At 40.5% G+C, this 19,369-nt stretch overlaps 1 protein-coding gene across 1 annotated transcript in view; it reads right to left on the bottom strand.

The window, feature by feature from the left end:
- Positions 1–19,004, bottom strand: part of LOC134539099 (slit homolog 1 protein) — a 226,227-nt gene extending 207,223 nt beyond the window's left edge. The window contains exon 1 of the mRNA XM_063380829.1: positions 18,692–19,004. The gene's annotated coding sequence lies outside the window, so the exon portion shown is untranslated. The remainder of the gene's footprint in view (positions 1–18,691) is intronic.
- Between the last annotated feature and the right edge of the window lie 365 nt (positions 19,005–19,369).

Genomic DNA, 19,369 nt, shown 5'->3' with positions numbered 1-19,369 from the left:
TTTTATGATAGGAGCTACGCGCTCAAAATAAAAATCTGAGCGAGTCTCCAAGTACTCGCCAGTGATGTGTAGGAACATCTAACCTCGGTAACGAACAAATACATGTGTTCTCGTGTTGTTCGTGTTGCAGATAAACTCACAATGCGAAACTCTGGCAGAAGTAAAATTCTCTTAAAATAATGCTTAGCGTGAAAGATATGCTTGATCAATAAAATAGTCGCTTTTCAAGTACATACCAAAATTTATGGACCTGATCACACACTTGGTTTCTACGCCCGCCGCTAGAATTCGCTGCCTGAATCGTAAACGTAGCTTTCCACCATTACACACATATAACAGCACGAAACAAACGAAAATTTTAAACTATTAGAAACTGCTCCGATAAAAGCGAAAAAATTGATTGTCTGTAAAGTCGGTTTACGGACGATAGTTACAACGTCATAACAAAACATTGATGATATGATTGCATATTTTTATGAATAAAATTTAATCATTTTTATTTTAATAATAAAAGAATAAAAAATTGAAATTATACTACTAATCAGATTTATAAAATGCAAGAATAATTAACCTTTATTGCCGAAATTGTTGTTGTAATAAGCCATGAAAACCACATTTTTCCACTTCACTTTATAAACAGTCGACGAAACAGTTCACGTGTAGATGACTTGTAATTAATTTTAAAAACTGGCGTTTAGCGATAAAGTTAAAATATAATTATGAACAAGTTTTCATATAAATCATCAATTATATGACTCACCATAATTTTTTAGTCAATTGTAACAACCTATTATTACTGCACTCGCCGACAGCGTAACGGAACACAGCGTAACGGAACAATGAGCGTAACGGGACACAGCGTAACGGAACAACGTGCGTAACGGAAATATGAGCGTTGAGACACTTCAGGTGTCTCATGTGATTATGTTTAGTGTTTATTATGTTTAATTATAATTTTTAACGTAATTTTTTAAGTAATATTTTTATATTTATTTTTATTTACGTCTTTACTAGTTTTAGTTAATATTTAATCAAGTACTGTGGTTTACCGTGCGGCCATTGACCCCTACGGAATGGACTTGTCCACGCATGAGAGAGGGGGAAATTAGCGGAGGGAGGTGCATGACGTCACAGGAGTGTGACGTATGCGGCGAGCGGACAGTTTGGACTCAGGGCAGTCGGGAGTCTTGTAGAGAAGCTTGCGGGCGTTGACCGACGGCGGGGTCAGTTGTGAATATGAGATCCCAGGGTAACCCCGTGCTCGGGGGTTGGGACGCGACCCACACTTCGGTATGAACAGTTAACCATGGACACTGCTACGCGGAGTTATCGTTGCCGCGGCCCGCATCAGCTGCATTATATTTTGGATAACCTGTAATGTACGGCAACATATTTCGCATCAACGTTTTTAAACTTTTTCGCAAGTCGCGAGTGTTAATCCACCACGCCCTGAAGTGCGTCGACCGGCGCCATTTGACTGTGCAACATGGTCATCTACGCCCAGTCTACAGCCCGGGTACCCGAGGCGGTACAGTTTGGTAAATTTCTACGGCACGGCGAGCACCTATGTAAGTAAAACTTTAATTTTATTAATGGTGAAAGAGAGGTTGTTTTTGGGACGCAAGCCAAGATTTCGTGTGGACTCTCCCCCCCCCCCCTCCCTCGCGCGGCGATGGACAGACTTAGACTCATGCGATGGCAAGGTTTTTTGTGCCGCTGCTAACGTGATCGCTACGGCCGGGCGTCACGTATAGCTTTTGTAAATTTTATGTCGTTTTTCACATATTTTTTTTTTACTCCTCTGTGGTTCATGTATTCTAATTTATCGGGAATAAATTTAAATGTTTGCATATAATGTAATTGTCTTGAACGCTGCAATAACCTACTGCACACCCAATCAAACTTGTAATTTAGTTTTGCGTCTCTACTGCGTTTACGCAAGTGACCTTGGCGAAGTCAAGGTTAGCGGGGTTGAAAAATAATGCTTGTAACTGGCGGTGCAGGTAGAGATGGACGTGGGCTGTTTGCCCCCGCACGGGGTAATTTTTTACACCCCACAGCGTAACGGGACACAGCGTAACGGGACAATGTGCGTAACGGGACACTTTTTCGTGCGTGCAGCCGGCCGATTTATTAGACGTTGTCACGTCAATAAAAACGACTAACAGTCTGAAGTGCTTCCCAGGGCGGAGAACAACGTTAGAGCTGAATAACGCTTTGTTGTAAATAATCAATGAGGAAAGTATCCACGATGGAACACTAATCGACTGGATTTTGTTTGACTAAGCGAAGTTCTACAAAACCGCCGGATTTTGTCGCTGTCGTAAAATGATTTCACTGAAAGAACTGGGCGGTAGTGACACGCCACAAAAATACGTGTAAAAAAAAGTGTTACCTCGAATATTTCAATGAAATCATTTGAAGACAGCGCGCCATGTTTAGCTGTGGTTTGCCTATGTTTTGTTAGTTTTTAGTGTAGAAATAAAATTGCTGTAGGCTTCTACGTCAACTGGTATTGCAATATTGAAACACACCCCCACACCAAAAAAAAAATTTTCAAAGTCAATTCGATTATTTTATAAGGCGAGGCATATATGTAGGTACCACCACAACGGCGGCTGCGGATTATTTATTTTTTTAAAAGGTTGCCGCCATGGCTGGACGCCATTTTGAAAAGGCGTCCTCAGAGCGCGGTGGCTCTTGATCCCATGGCGCAAGGGGATTTGCCGGAGGGAGGGGGGGTGGGCGGGAGGGGGTGGTCCGCCAAACACGCAATCGATGGCCCCCGGCTCGGACTTCGATAAATTCTCCAGGGACATTTAGAGTAGGGGGGGGGGGGAGGAAAATAAAAAAAAGTAGTGTCGGGAGGAGGTGAGGAACGGCATTGAAAATTCTCTGGCGCCAACACCCCACCCCACCTAGCGTATACTACAATGGAACGTCGACGGAGGACCGAACCTCCCCGCAAGATGTCGCCGCCCAAGACCTTCGCCGTTATGAGACCAACGCTGCTATTGGAGGGAAGAAAGACGGCCGTGTGAAGTCGGGGGGGGGGGGGGGGGGAGTCACCGTCGGCCGTCGCTATTGGCCGGGCACGCCTTCCAGTCTGCCCCGCGCGCCCGGGGCGAAATATTACTAGAGACCGGAAAAATTCGCGGATTCATTTCGCGATAGGCTAGAATCAAAATACGTTTGCCCTTTTTACCGCATCGGTGATTGGGCCAAAGTTTACCTGAATGACGCTCGGCCAATGATAAACTTTCAACAAAAGAAGCATCGAATCACTAGCGTCACAGTTTAACAGGTGACACGAGTCAGTAGCCAATGAGCAGACGTAATTTTCCCGCGTGCATAGAGGATCATGGAGTATATCCTACAGGTCATTGAAATCGCGAATTTTTCCGGTCTCTGCACATTACAACAGCCCTTCCGCATCCGTCCGTCAAACGTCTCCAGCCGAGCGATTCACGACTTCACTTCGTCCGCCCGTCTCAATATTTTCCCGAAATAAGTCTGCCAAAAATCCCCGTGTTCTTCTCTCGTTTATTCCTACATAAGTTTTTTTGACGTGATGTCTTATAAATCGATGAACGCCGGCTGCACGCACGGAAAATTGTCACGTTCCGCCCGAACCGAGCGTGCAAGAACCAGCCAACCACCGGGCGAGAAAATCTTCTATAATATCAAACAGGTGAAGGCGGGCTTTTTAACTAATTGTTCGTGATTATATTTAAACAAAATATTTAAATTAACTTTGCAAAAAGTGTAAATAATATTTGAAAATTAAAAAGTATGCAATTTTTCATCAATGTTTTCTTATGACGTTATCACGTCTAACTATCGTCCGTAAACCGACTTTACAGACAACCACCTTTTTTTTCTTGCGATTTGTGTAGTTTTTTTTAATGTTCATATCGAATTAGCATCTCTTCGGAAAAATTCAGAGTCGTGATTAAATTGTTTGAACGCTAGTTTTTATAACAGAAACACTCCTGGATGACCTACATATAACCACCACGGGCCTGTGTTCTGGTAACAATTGACTGTCGAGGCCAAAACCAACGATATATAGACCATCCATCCGTCCGTCCGTCCGTCAAAAGTTAGAGCTTGTTAAGCTTTCGGCGAACGGACGGATATAATAACCGTAAAATACTGAATATTACGTTTGTGCTTAAAACTAATAAAAAGTTGTTAAAATCCCTTAAATTTAATTAATGTTAGAAAAAAATCATATAAATACTATTAATCGCAGGGAAATTAATGTTTGTAATAGGTACATAACCGCTATTACGGCATTAAGATACTACACAAAATGGAAAACTAATGTTACCTACAGTTTTATAATAAAGATACTGTTCTTTCCCCTCCGTTTTGCCGGTTTTTAATACACGGTTCGCACCCTCTTGGGCAATCAAAAGTTAAGGCCATTTTAAGGATTCCTTTACTTAATCGCCTTTACCACTCTCAATAGGTAATATCACATTGTAATATCACAAAATCGCTGAAGAAAATAACAAAGTAAAATATTTAATGCAACCTTGGTTGGTTTAATTCTTCTCTGGTACATATACCGAACCCAAGCATAGTGTCAATCCGAAATTCGAAGCCTTAATATTTAATTTTTATCACATTTACATTTACTTTATAAGTTTAAAATAAGGCAGTAAAACACATGTTTTCAGTTTAAAGGTGAGATACAAAATACAAATAATGAATTCAGAAAGTTTTATTATACATAAAATCTAATCACGTAGCCCGAAATTCGCCCATTGTACAGCGCATGCGCACAGAATTGTTTGCTGCCAAGTCGGAAAAAAAAAACATTAAAATTCCCGCATTTATTCATTACTAGGGGCAGGCATTTTTCGCGAAATGATCTGAACACTTATTAGACTGCTACAAGGCATACCCGCACCTGTGGTTACTTCCTTGTGATTGGCGGCCGTCAGGGCCGATCAGGACGCGTTTACTTCCGCACTGAATCACTGTGGATTGGTGTTGTTGCAATCGACGTGTACCTGGGAGAAATTCACCCAATCACGAAACACGGACGGTGATACAGTATTTTAACTTTCAGCTAGCCTCGAAATTTTTTTTCGTGAAATCTGCATGCTCCCATTCATTACCTACACGTTATCAGTCTTTATTGTGGCGTTTTCAAAGATTCTTGGCGAAATTTACGGACATTCGTGGAACCTTATTCAATTAAAGACAAATTATAGACGAAACCTGATAAAACATTTATATTTTTTTTATTTCATTGAGCGCTCCCTGTTGTCCAGATTTATCCCGCCTGCGAGAACAACGAATCTGATGTACAAATATCAAATATTTGCGGTAGGCAAGGGTAAACCACTGATCATGATCAGCCCAGCGTCGCACGTTATCCAGGAGAAGCCTGCAGCTTCGACACAATGCTATCTCTTCGTCGGATTAAAATCTTCCACGCATCACTACGTATGCTAAGTGACGAGAGAGATACGCATCCGACGGTTATCTGGGTCGCGACTAACCGTTGCGCGGAATTCATTTTTTTTTTTTTTTTTTTTTTTTTTTTGGCCGAGTTACCGTAAGACTACTTAAAATTTCAAATGTGCGGGCGACCTACATTTCGCCACTAACGATCAACCATTAGCCTCGTGTCGATTTCTGAATGGAACTTTAATAGAGCGTCAGCAGAAATCTGCAATAACATTTCCCTAACTTTTCCCCGACTTTGCCTGACCAACATTTCAACTCTATTTTTGGTAAAATAAATTTCCTATTTCACGATTTCCTGAAAGAATCGATTAAAATAGAGCCTTCAGTTCCCAAATCTAACCTAAAAATTATATAACAAAAATTCAATCATAACCTGGCATACGCCATTTTATATTGTGTATGACTAACACTAAAACACCATCTAAAAAAGAAAAAAGAAATTTTACAGTCTGGGTGATAGCAGACTGGTGCATGAAATTTTCTACTCAAATTACTACCAAAGACGAATTTCCGTGAATTTTCCAGGGTTCGTAGTAGATTCCCTGACTTTTCCTGACCAATTCCAAACATTCTCTGGCTTTCCAGAATGTAAACACTCTGTTTAAAACCCGTAACAGATTCATTCCTTCCTATTTTTTAGATCTCACAGTTAATGTAATTGGAACATTTAGAAATAAACAAAGCATATTTGGAAGGAAGTGATGTAAAACGGGTGACGACGTCAAACAAACGTACAAAAGTCATAATCATAGCAAAACGTGACGCGAATAATGAAGATAGATAATTCAAACAACAAAGCCGACCACCTTGGCGTAGTTAAATGCACGCTGGTTTTCGGGGCGAGCTACGATATGGGCAGAAATATTGGTTGTCTGTAAAGTCAGTTTACGTACGATAGTTTAACGTGACAACGTCATAACAAAACATTGATGAAATGATTGCATACTTTTATCAATAAAATTGAATCATTTTTATTTAATTATCACTATTTTGTATGGATACAATTTAATTGATAAATTTACTTTTATTTGCACTCATTAATTCAAATATGTTTATTACTTTAACGAAGAGATTATTTTAATTATAACTTTTATACACGTTTGCTATTTAACTTCTTCCAATCTGTGTTTGATAGAAAAAGTAGGAAACGAATGGGAGTGTTTCAAGTTTAATGTGCCTCGAAAAAGTCTAATCTATGGTTGTTCCAATCGAGTGGAAGAGAGATAGATGCGGCGCAAGCGTACAATGAGCGTAACGGGACACGGCGTAACGGGACACTTTTTCGTGCGTGCAGCCGGCGTTCATCGATTCATTAGACGTCACGTCAAAAAAAAATTAAAAGAAATACTAAACTCCGGCTTTGGACCTGATCTTCCTGACAAGAAATTTTATTAAAATTCTGTCCACCTCTATAAAAATTCATTAAAAAGTTTGTTCTATAAAGTTTCCATCTGTCATTGTGAAATCTGGTTCGCGACATCCGTTACAGACGGCAGCACCGTGTGGTTGTTACACATTTCCGGTCCTTTGACTTCCGTTGCATTCATGAAATCACCAAAATGCATATCACACAACAGCAAAACGTAGGACACGCGTTCACGAGCACCTGGTTTTTGAAATCTGCCCGACCCATCAATACTTGGAATTTCATTCGTCAATTTTTTCCCCCTGATATCATTTCGGGGGAAATGCATGTATGATTAGACCCTTCTCTTTCTCCTGCCTACGGAGCAGAATACGGATCCAGGCTGGACAGGCGCGCCGTAAACCCGAAGCCAACAGGACGTCGCAGACCCAGCCGGGACCTCGAGCCATTTCTGTCCGCCATCTTGGCTCGCCGCGAGGGCTGGCAGTAGCAGCAGGATCCGGGACGGTCTTTCACAACGACTCTGGCCGCGTCACGCCGAGCTGGTGTTGGTGGGAGGGGGGGCGTGCGTGTCCGGGAGTTAGGGGGGGGGGCCGTGCGTGTCGGGGGCGTGCGTTTCGCTAACCCCCCCCCCCCGTTTGTGCGTTTCGTGGGGGGCCCGTGCGAGCGTTTCGGGGGGGGGGCGCTGTGTGTCTGGGGGCGTGCGTTTGGGGGGGGGGGGTGCGTGCGTTTCAGGGGGGGTGCGTGCGTTTCGGGGGGGGGGGGTGCGTTTCAGGGGGGGTGCGTCCGTTTCAGGGGGGGTGCGTGCGTTTCGGAGGGGGGTGCGTGTGTTTCGGGGGGGGGGTGCGTTTCAGGGGGGTGCGTGCGTTTCAGGGGGGGTGCGTGCGTTTCAGGGGGGGTGCGTGCGTTTCAGGGGGGTGCGTGCGTTTCAGACAGGGGGGTGCGTGCGTTTCAGACAGGGGGGGTGCGTGCGAGACAGGGGGGGTGCGTGCGTTTCAGGGGGGGTGCGTGCGTTTCAGGGGGGGGTGCGTGCGTTTCAGGGGGGTGCGTGCGTTTCAGACAGGGGGGTGCGTGCGTTTCAGGCAGGGGGGGTGCGTGCGTTTCAGGGGGGCGTGCGTGCGTTTCGGGGGGCGCACTTATTAAACCGGAAGGGGGGGGGGATTTACAAAATTCCAAGGTATATATCCCGATATTTTCCAATTTCTCCTATGGCCGCGCGCATCACAGATTACGAATTACCTTCCCCCCTACTTCCCTTCTCGTCCAACCTGCAGCTCGTTGAAGACTTTTTGGCCCCGCACTATCCGCCCCGGGCGACGTTTATGAACTACCCACATCACTTCCTAACGAGCGGACAGCTGACCGCTTGTCGACCATCGATCAACGCCCTTTTTTTTTTTTTTTTTTTTAGCTCCGGCTCCCGAAGGCGACGGGCGACACGATAATTTTTTTATTATTATTAATAGCCACGTACACGTCAATGTCACGTCAAGGATTTGAAGTGCCTTGAGTGATGAGGAGGGGGGGGGGGGGGGAGAGAGAAAGGGAGGTGGGATGCGAACGGCTGAGTACATACATAGAACCAAGATACTCTGTCCGACCCCAGGATACCGAGGTCGTTAGCGATCCGCTAACTGGGTTATAACTCCCGCATCAACAGATTGCGAAAAACGACGGGTTGCCAAATATTTTCCCGCACATCTTCGTCTGTTTTTTTAAGGATTACGTCTTCTACAACCACAGACTGGGTGCTGATGTTGTCTGTATTTAGCGTGGTTCGTCATAATCATCACCATCTTCTTCCAGCCTGTGGACGGGTCAGCAAATTAAATTGACTGCTTACTCTTCTGTCCCTCCAAAGTTCATCAGCCTTCATTTCATTCCAGTCTCATCCTCTATCCTGCACTCCTTCCTATTTAACTATCTGCTCTTCCCAACTCCTTCTTGGTCTTCTTTGGGGCCTTCTTCCTGTGTACTTCTCATCTTCCTTGGCAGTTTTTCTCTTCCAATTCTTTGGACAAAGCCATACCATCTCAATCTTGCTTTAATCTACGATCTCAATCAAATCCTATACTTTTACTCTTGCTTGCACCTTCTCATTCCTGATACTGTCTCGTCTCGTGACTGCCTACATGCACTTCATTCCTATCGCTCTGATCCTCCCAGCATCTCTCTTGTCTACAGCCCGAGTATCTGCTCTAAAAGTGACTATGGGCACGCGGTACGAATATCGTGGGGGGTATTGAAAAAAAAAAAATAGGGTTGATAAGTCCGACTTCTCGAAAATTAATGTTTTATCATATCCAGAGCAAAGGAAAAAAAAAATTACTACAACGGGAAAAAGTCAGAAAGTGCTGAGCATTCGCTTGATGCAGTGGCGTGTCTTGCTTCAAGTTCTGGGAGGGGCGGATGAGCGGCGGGTTTATTTTATTTTTTTATTTATTTATTTATCGTCTTTATTGGTGGCGAAGTTAAGGCGGTACGCCTTTTCTTACACTTAACCACTTTTCTGCAATTACATCAAATAGTGGAATATTAAAAATTAAGCATGATATAAGCAGATGTTGACTAAATATTAAGAGAACAAATTAAAATTTTAACTTAATGTTCAAATATTAACTATTACTAGAGACCTGAAAAATTCGCGGATTCATTTCGTGATAGTCTAGAATCAAAATACGTTTGCCTTTTTACTGCATCAGTGATTGGGCCACAGTTTATCTGAATAACACTCGGCCAATGAAAAACTTTCAACAAAAGAAGTATCGAATCACGAGCGTCCCAGTTAACAGGTGTCGCGAGTCAGTAGCCAATGAGCAGATGTAATTTTCCCGCGTGCATAGAGGATCATGGAGTATATACTACAGGTCATTGAAATCGCGAATTTTTCCGGTCTCTAACTATTACAAAAGATTCAACCATAACTAATTTAAAGTAATTAAAAATTAAGCAATAGACATACATAGTATCAAAAAAAATAGGCGCTACTACATTAAAACCAGGCACTCGCACATTCACACACAGATTCAAGCAATAGGGTAGCGGCGAAGTGGTCATGGTAATATGGAATACCTCTCAATTAAAAACGGATTTCAAATTTTTTTTTGGAAAAAAAAACATTTATTTAGCCTCTTAAAAAGTTATGTTAACGAATATTGATAAGTCATAATTCAAACTATGGTTTTATCTGAATTTTATAGTACTAATTTAACAAATAAAATAGGCTACTCAAAGCACAAGAGAAATAACAAAAATGTCTGCAAAAGGATACACTAAAAAAACATTTAAACTGAAACTGTTAAACCAATTTCACACATATTCTACCTAAAATACTTTAAATTTAACCAACTTCGGATGCCATTTGCGGCCTCGAATAGATTATACTTTATCCACCCGGTTGTTTGGAAGACCTTAGGGGGTTAGGTACCTAAATATATTTTTTTTGGGTTGGGGGGGGAAGAATAACCCCCTTTATCTCTCACATGAGATCGCCACAGTTATAATGGCCGTTTTAGACAGCAACGAATTTGGCAAGTACCTACCTACTTATTTTGTATCACTTAAACAGAAAAATTCTTGTACCTATTTCTTTTAATTACGAACATGTAGGTTTTTCATTATTCATGACTAGTGCATTCTATGTAATGCCTTTAATAACAACTTTGCATCAAATGTTTATTTGAACGCATCGTGGCTGGAGTGCATTTTGTAAAGAAATCCTCAGTTCAAGGTTTTTGAACAGATTGGTTGGCGAATCGTAAGCCAAAGATGGCCACAAACGTCGTAGCAAACTAATCATTCTATTTGCGAAATCATGTTGGTGTTTATAAACTATTACATTAAAAAAATACATTCATTATAGGCCTACTAACGAAGTAGGTAGTACACTTCGACTTTCAGAGAAGATTTAAAAAATATAATGCGATTCTACTATTAAAAAAATAAACGTACGGAATGGAAAGATTGAGGAACCGCATACTCTATTGCAGCACAATATCGAAACGAAATGCACAACAGAAACTGGAATGGAATGTCTTTGCTACTAAGGTTGGTAAAGATTTTCAAATTGAATTACTGTAATGGCTGCACCTACTTGTGAACTCGGACAGGTCGCTTTCTTCACGGCTTTATTTCTCGTGGGCTGTGGCTTTTGCAACTGCTGCCCACGAGGTTTTAGTGGGGGAAAAAAGCGTAGGTGCAGTTAAGTACAACGGGTGTAAATGTCACTCTACCAGAATGCATGACGCATGAACGCTAATAACCATCTATAACAACGGTATAACCATAAAGTTCTTTATAACAACGGTAATTTACAAACCTGTAATCTTATTTTATGCAAAAAATAGTTTATATAAAATTTTAAATATTTATTTTTCAATCATGCAGGAAAATAATTAATAAGACGACTGCTTCAATATGTAACATAGCTTTCTTGCTTTGTTGATAAATATAATTTTGTTATAGTTACACATATTTTTATTTGGTTTGCAAAACTTAAGTCGAAATATTCCATTATAAACCCTGTGTATTAAAATTATTAATTACTACACACTCTATCAAATGTCGGTACCCTTTATTAGTGTCGTAAAAAAAAAAAAAGATCGATGACTGCCATATTGGAAAGAGGAAACGGCCGGTCGTTACCTAGCAACGTTCCTGTTTGATAATTCCTTTACTTTTCGCCTGACATGCTAAGTTTTTTGTTATTACACGCTTTATATTAGCGTGGGGTGCATGGTGTCAATAGTTATAAAACTTTTATTGACATATATGAGTAGAAGGATTATCTTTTCGATAATATCTTAAAACGCACCCCACGCTTTTTTTTTTTTTAAATAAAATACATTTTTTTCTTATATACACTATTATTCATTTATATTTATTAAAATTTTTTACACTATTCTTAATTCAAATTCATTAAAATTTATTTTCTATTTTTTAGTTGGATTTTCTATAAAAGCGTGTTTTTAGTTTTTTCAAACTATTATTTATTTTTCAATTACCATAAACAGGCAATAACAGTCACAACTCACGGATTCTTCTATGTCTTGGCACTGTTCACACAAGGACAAAAAAGTCTAGAAACTAAATACAAAGTACCTACACCACACTTCCAGCACCATCACAAATGGATTTCAGCAAAGACTGTATAGAAATACAATATGCATGATAAAGTTAATGAGTTGAATATACAATCCTGTTTCTTTCACAACTGACCGCAATCTCTCTTTGACCACGACTCTTGATTTAAGATTTCGAAAAAATATATTTAAATGTTAAGTTTAAGTCTTGAGGTCAGATTGCACATTTTAATAATATTAAATGACATAAAATATTATATAGAAAAGGTTGACACAAAGTTATGTTTTTTTCTTAAAAGTAATATTTGAATATTATCAGATAATGCTCTTGATGAAATACAACAATAAAATGATTTCCCAAATTCAAATTCAAAATTTTCCTTTTAGATATATTTTTTTAATTAAAAATATTTTATTACATCATAAAGTTGTGTCTAAAACTTTTGTACTCTTTGGGTATATCTGGCAACAAAGCACATTGTGTACTGGAAAGAGAAAGCGAATTTCCATTAAAATGCACACTGCAATCAAAGGATGAGAAACGCTATAGCAGCAGATTTGTTCATGAGGCATTGAGTGGGAGACATGATTTAAATACAAGGAATTTTTTGCTTGAAATTATTAAATTATATTTATTGTCCGCCGGGATTTCAAGTTCACACTGGTGAATTTGTGACATCGAACTTAAAAGTCTGTATTGTGTAATGCGGTTTCAATTGTTGTCGGACCAAAACGTTAAACCACGTGTTTTAAGTTTACAGACTGTGCCAAAAGGCCTTTACATCTACCAGTAGAACTATGTGGGTGAAGCTATTTCAAAACTACTTCCGAGAGCAAGATAGCCTTGTTTCTGTTTGGTTTCAGATACGGTGACCTGATTTGCAAATAATGCAGGCAACGCGAACAAAGGCTTATATTACCTACAGCGGGCGTCAAAGATTAACTAATCATCACATCATACTGCTACCCGCTTACAAGACAACGATTATGTAGTATTATGTAGTAATATGTTAATATTTATTATAAACACATGTATGTATACATATATGTTAAAAACTGTTTAAGTCACAGTTCTGCAAGCAACTTGAAGAGCTAAAATTCACAGCAATGATTATTTTTAAATAATGATAATGTAAAAACTGGGATTTTCATAAAATAGTAGGAATTTATTACACTGGTTTCATGGTAAATACAGGAACGTGTCTAGTGTTGGAAGATGGTATTTTCGTTTTTTGTTTCGGAAAAGTCGCGACGTAAGATATTTACCTGTATTTCCCCTCATGTAAAGTATTCTCCATAGAAAGGGGATTTACAGTAATCAGGGATTTCCTACAATTAGGATTTTTTAAATAATAAATTTATTTCTTTTTTTACACCTTTTAATATTATTTATTAATTTAATTTTATAGGAGTATTTAACTGGGTATAATTTACAACTTATTCATAAAATTAAAATGTTAAGATCTTGATTAGCACTTATAATTATTTCTTCCTGTATCACAAGACACATTAATGAGCAAACTATTATTATTAGAGTACAATTAGACTTTTCATTAAAATTTATAAATACATAATATTTAAAAATACATTAAAACAAAATTTATTAATACATAAAATTTAAGAATACTTAAAACATTTGTATTTTTAATTTGAAAAACCACTTGATTAAACAATTGTGGTTTATATCAGCCAACCCTGGTACTAATGATTCATAAAAATGTTTAAGTTATTTACTAAGTAAATTTACTGTGGGAAAAGAGAAAATGTAGGAAATTTTAACATATAAGCAGCATTGGAATATGCACTGTGTTAAAATAACTATCGTAGACACATTTTATTTATGCAAAATAACGAGTACTTAATGGATAGCACCGAGTATCCAGTGAAAACTGCAGTATAGCATCCGGGCGATACCTATAAAACGGTAATACACAATCACATTTAATACAGACATACATGGACATTTTACTGTTTACTGTAGAGATTTTTTTTTTTTTAGATCCCATGGATTTTCTGTTTAATGTGGCAGACAAACGTAGATTTGCACTGGCTCATGTCCACAAATTATCATTAAAAACCCATCTGGCCATTTCGAGGATCGATCAGTGAACAAAGGCATCACCAACACCTGGCGAACTCCGCTCAGTAAATCCTTCCGCAGATTGTGTTTTGAAATCACTAAATCAAATTCACACGCAGCTCGACGTTTTCCAACTTTAGCACATGACACGCGTGGTTTAACTCGGCATTTTTCACCCTGATGCACAATTAGAGAAAGTCACACCACAGAATTAACTACCAACGGCTTTCCCACAGCTTGCACTGATAATTGAGTATATGTTTCCGATACGTTAGCGGGCTATCCTGCCCCATACCCGTAACATGTAGACAATAGTTTCTAAACTGTAGAGCTATATAAACCGTTTGGAGTTGACAAACGTCTGTTTTAGATGGATACCAAAAAAAAAAATTCGTTGCGGGAACTACACAGAAAATATGTCTTACAAAATTTTCATCTAGCGAAGACATTAACATTAGTGAAGGGTAAGTCAGGTACGTATACAGTGTTAGTGTGGCGGGATGATAAGTGCGACGCTCGCTGGTGCTTCCAGCGCGTTATCGCCTCTAAGCACAAGGCTGTCTTCTGCAGTTTTCTCGTTTTGCACAGGACTAACTATGAAATTTGGGCGATAGCCGTAATACTGGATGTCGGCGAAATGAAGATAAAAGTTAGTGCAAGGCCTTGGGTGTTTTCACGAATATTTACCGGGCGTTTCACGTCTACAAATTATTCTGAAAACACGCGTTACAGCTTGTACTTGAAATACAGTTTATAGCTACTAACGAATACATAAATATGTATTAGTTCGTAACTTTGTTATTAACTTTTTTTTCTTCGCGGTCATAAACCCAACAAAAGACTTTTATGTAGGCATTCAACTGTAAAAAATTGTTTTTAATTATTTTTACAACATACATTTGGCCACTAACTACAAAAATGTGTTACACGTATCCATTTACAACATCCATTTGGCCACGTACCCAACCAATTTCCCCATGGAGGAAGAGGAAAGATAACATTTTTAATCTGTTTGTTTTATGACAAAACATTTAATATATCATAACTTTTTTAAAAAAAAAAATAAGAAAAATTGAAGGACCGAGTTATAAACCCCATTTTCCCTCAGTTACGCTGTATAAATATATATTACACGATAGTTAAAATAAATACGTTTCGTTGTTAGCCGTGAAGCAAGTGTATACATTGCAATTACTGCTTTATTTCGAATTTCCAAAGGTCCGTAGTAGCATGGGAATGTCGAGGGTGATTGTAAAAGTAGGGGTTGGGAAGGGGGGGGGGAATAAAAGTGTCGGAACATCGCTTCCTAACGAGGGCGCGACCTCGAATTAGTTGAAAATTACAGTAAACACGGCGCATCGACCCACTGCCAGCCAACCTGCTACACGCTGAAAACATCCCTCACCTCCCCCCCCCCCTCCCCCATCACCCAGCCCAGAGAATCCATCGTTGGGTGATTTATTGCCCCGCGCCCCGGCCTGTTCGTTATCTGTTTCGAAACACCAGGGGGTCATCGACCTCTCGAGTGTTTCCTCTTTATTTTTTTTTGGTCGGAGCTAGCTACTAACACGTACGTATACAAAAAAAAATCCAATTGTTTCTGTACAACAGCAATCTCGTCTCCCCTACTTTTTCCCCCTCCCGTCCTTTTTTTTCCCCCCCTCTGTTCCCAGATGGTCGTAAACATCACACACCGTACATACAAACATTCTCTTTCGACGCGTTAACAAACATTGGTGCACCGAACTACTACCTCAAGTTTTTCCCACAAAGGAAAAGAGGTGGATTGGGGCCGGAATTAACATGTCTGGTGCCAACGAAAAAAAAAAATAAAAAAATAAAAACCCATTCAAAGCATGACGAAAATTTAATAAGTTCACGTGATGTGTTTCAAGTTAATACACTTACATGAGCGCTGTTAAAATTAATGTAAAACGTTAAGTACAACAGCTAGGAATGAGTCTTTACTGTGACTGTAAATTATGTCATTAAATGTAAGTCGACATATTTATTAAAGCATAAAGCATATTAAAAACTAATAATTCTGGAAGAAAGTTGGTTGGGAGAGAGGGGAGAATACACTATCTCATACTTAGAACATATTTTTTGACTGACATCTATAAAGCGAGAGTTTTGAATTAGGTCTTCCAGACATAATAATACGAACGATTAAAGATGCAATCGCGAATAGACGGTAGTTAACTTAAAGGCTCTGTGGAAATCTTTTAAGCAACCGTCTCTCATGCCACACTCGGTTGTTATACAAAAAGAGGAGCGCGTGGAGTTAAACCGACACAAATCATTTCTGGATAGGGTGCTTGTACGTTGTACACTGCGCATCGTCGGCTTACTTCTAAAACCTCTTAAGTCCAGATTTTCCCAGTTTTATATTCCGGACGTGTTTGGTGTTTTTTTTCTTTCTTTTTTTTCATAGTGCATATGCTGATAAAACCTCGTAAGTCAACTCTACTTAAGTCTCTTTTCTATTCACAAATTATAAAAACCTCGTATCTTTGTCAGTCGAAACCGTGCTCCAAAAGCTCAATAAGTTCTTCTGTAAAATTGACTGAAATGGAGTTACGAGGTTTTAGAAGTAAGCCGACGCCATATGTTAGCCGCCTATGTACCAAAACAAAAAATTTTTCGGCAAAACATAAGTTTTAACGGTTTACGTTTAGCAACTTTGTTTCGCCGTCGAGATTATGCAAGGACATGTGAGGCCCCTCAGTGAGGGACTTCGTAATTTCGAAGGGGCTAAAGTCCACTGTACGCCCACCCCTCGCCAGGATCAACGCCCATTCCCAAAAGTGATATAGGGTAAACTTTTTTTCAACAAACTTCCCAACAATTCAATAATGAAGACATTTTTTTCCCAGAGTACATCTTTCGTCTGACCTCTGTCATAAAATCAGAGCAATATGAAAGGTCGGCGAGTGAGCCAAGTTTAGGTTGATATCTTCGAACAGGACGCACAGATCAACGTAACGGCCATTCTAAGACGAAGCGTAGCTACGTAGCTACACCCGCGACTTTGTCGTTACGGGTGTAAATCCCATTCTATGTTAAACTAGACTTTTTGAGTGGCCGACATGAACAAAACTATTATATAGTGCATACGTTTTGTATAATTACCTGGAAGTATTTTTTTTTAATTTTTGAGCAGTATGCCACTTAAAAAAGTCGCTATGGAACGTAAATGTAAAATAATGACATTGAAAGGGACCTACCGACTTAATACACACATCAAAAAACACATTCGCATACCGTTTCCTTCTTCATTACCTCGAGATCGCTGAGCTAGCTTACAAGAATTTTTTTTCGGTCGCTACAGTATGAAGCATTAAGTAGTGACTTAATGATGGCAGGCAACCGACGGAAACACGTCAGTTAATATCGTAAGCAGCGAGAAGCAAGAGTTCTTTTGACGGCTTGGTAACACTAGTCGAGTTTTGCTAGTATACCATTATCTTGCCATCACCATTATTAGAAAAATCATTTTATTTTTAATTTAATCGATCACGTTATCTCACACGCATTTGTTGTCGAGTGAAAAATTTTCTCGCCAGATATTTACCATCGATATCGTGATTATGAACGCTTGCGTTACGTTTTATCGCCATTTAGATGATATTTTTGGTTGAGATCCGCTGAGAAAAATTTCGAGAGGAATCGTGATAAGGGACATTACAATAGAAATGACAGAAAAAAATGAAATAACCACCACGCATGGTTCCATATCACGCATCACGTATGTATACATTGATCATGTGTTACATGATGCTTGCCGTTTGAAATAAGTACGTAAGAGATAATCCAAGTAACAAAAAAAAATTGCGATGTAACACTGAATTATCATTAGGGGCAGGCATTTCACGCGAAAAAAATCTGAACGCCCATTAGACTGCAACAATGTATACCCGCACCAGCGGTTTCCTTCCTTGTGATTGGCGGCCGTCATGCGAGAGAATTCGTTGCCTTGTCTGAACCACTCAAAACGCGTTTGCTGCCGCACTGAATTATTGTGATTGGTGCTGTACCACTCAACGCGTAGACGAAAGAAACTCACTTAATCACGAAACACACAAGACGATGCTACAGTGATTTAACTTTCAGCTATTATCGGAATCTTTTCGCGTAATTTGCATACCTCTAATTATGATAAAAAGTAGGGGCGGGCATTTTTCGCGAAAAGATCTGAACACTTATTAGACTGCAACAAGGCATACACGCACCAGCGGTTTCTTCCTTGTGCTTGGCGGACGTCTGCGAGAGAAGTCGTTGCCTTGTCCGAACCACTCAGGACGCGTTTGCTTCCGCAATGACTCACTGTGATTGGTGTTGAAACAATCGATATTGATATTAAAGTAACTCACCCAATCACGAGACACAGACGATGCTATGGTATTTTAACTTTCAGACAGTCTCGAAATCTTTTCGCGAAATCTGCATGCCCCTAATCATAAGTTTTCCAACGAGACCTGGCATTAATTAGTCTTGTGTTGTGATAACCTCAGGAGACAGGATTCGAGAACAAACCAAAGCTGGCCCCGTGTCGACTTCAAAGACAAAACACTCAACTCACCAAGCGGTCTCGGCTTCGCATCTCCGCAGCATCCTCGTGTATCTCTCACCCCCCCTCCCCCCCCTGCTCCTCTCACGTAAAGACAGACGTGTGCTCACCTTGCGGGAAAGGAACCACAACAAGCGAGAGTTACGCCTGGTCGCGTTTCCGGCGCATCACTTCGGCGTCGCCTGGATTCCGCCACTGGACGAGTCGACCTCTCCCGCCGACGGCGAAGAACCACAGACGAGGCCAGACGTCATGACGCGCGGGGCACGCGTGAAACACCACACACTCTCCCGTTCTTTTGTTCTCCGCGCACTTCGAAAAACAAGAACCCTCCCAGCACGACGCCTACACGGAACGGACTCACGAAGCGAACGCCCTGCCTCCGCGTACTGCACTGAAGAGCGAACGGCCAGGCTTCGTCGGCATCTGCCGCCAGTGTGGCAGCGCCCGGGTAGGGGAAGGTTTGAAAAGAAGAGGGGGAAGGGTTCGGGCGAGGGAGGGGAAACGAGGGGCCCCGACCGCGACACCGCCTGGCGGCCGCCGCTGGAAACACTCTCTCGCCGGAGCCGACGACGTTCTCCGCTGGTGGATCAAGAGGGAGGTGGGGAGAGGCAGCGTTGCCACGTGTACGCCCAACAACAGCGCGCGTGCTGCTGTGGTCTCGCGCGCTCACGTTTGATTTTCATTTTCATTTTCTCGTTAAAAACTGACACGACAGGCCCCCAACACGCTCAGCAGCCAATTAAATACGAGGTCATAGTGACGTCACCTAGACCAGTGGTTCCCAA

Source organism: Bacillus rossius, chromosome 14 (genome assembly GCF_032445375.1).
Source record: "Bacillus rossius redtenbacheri isolate Brsri chromosome 14, Brsri_v3, whole genome shotgun sequence".
NCBI classification, from domain to species: Eukaryota; Metazoa; Arthropoda; class Insecta; order Phasmatodea; family Bacillidae; genus Bacillus; species Bacillus rossius.
The sequence above is the reverse complement of the archived record's forward strand: the minus strand, read 5'-3'. Positions and strand labels throughout refer to the sequence as shown.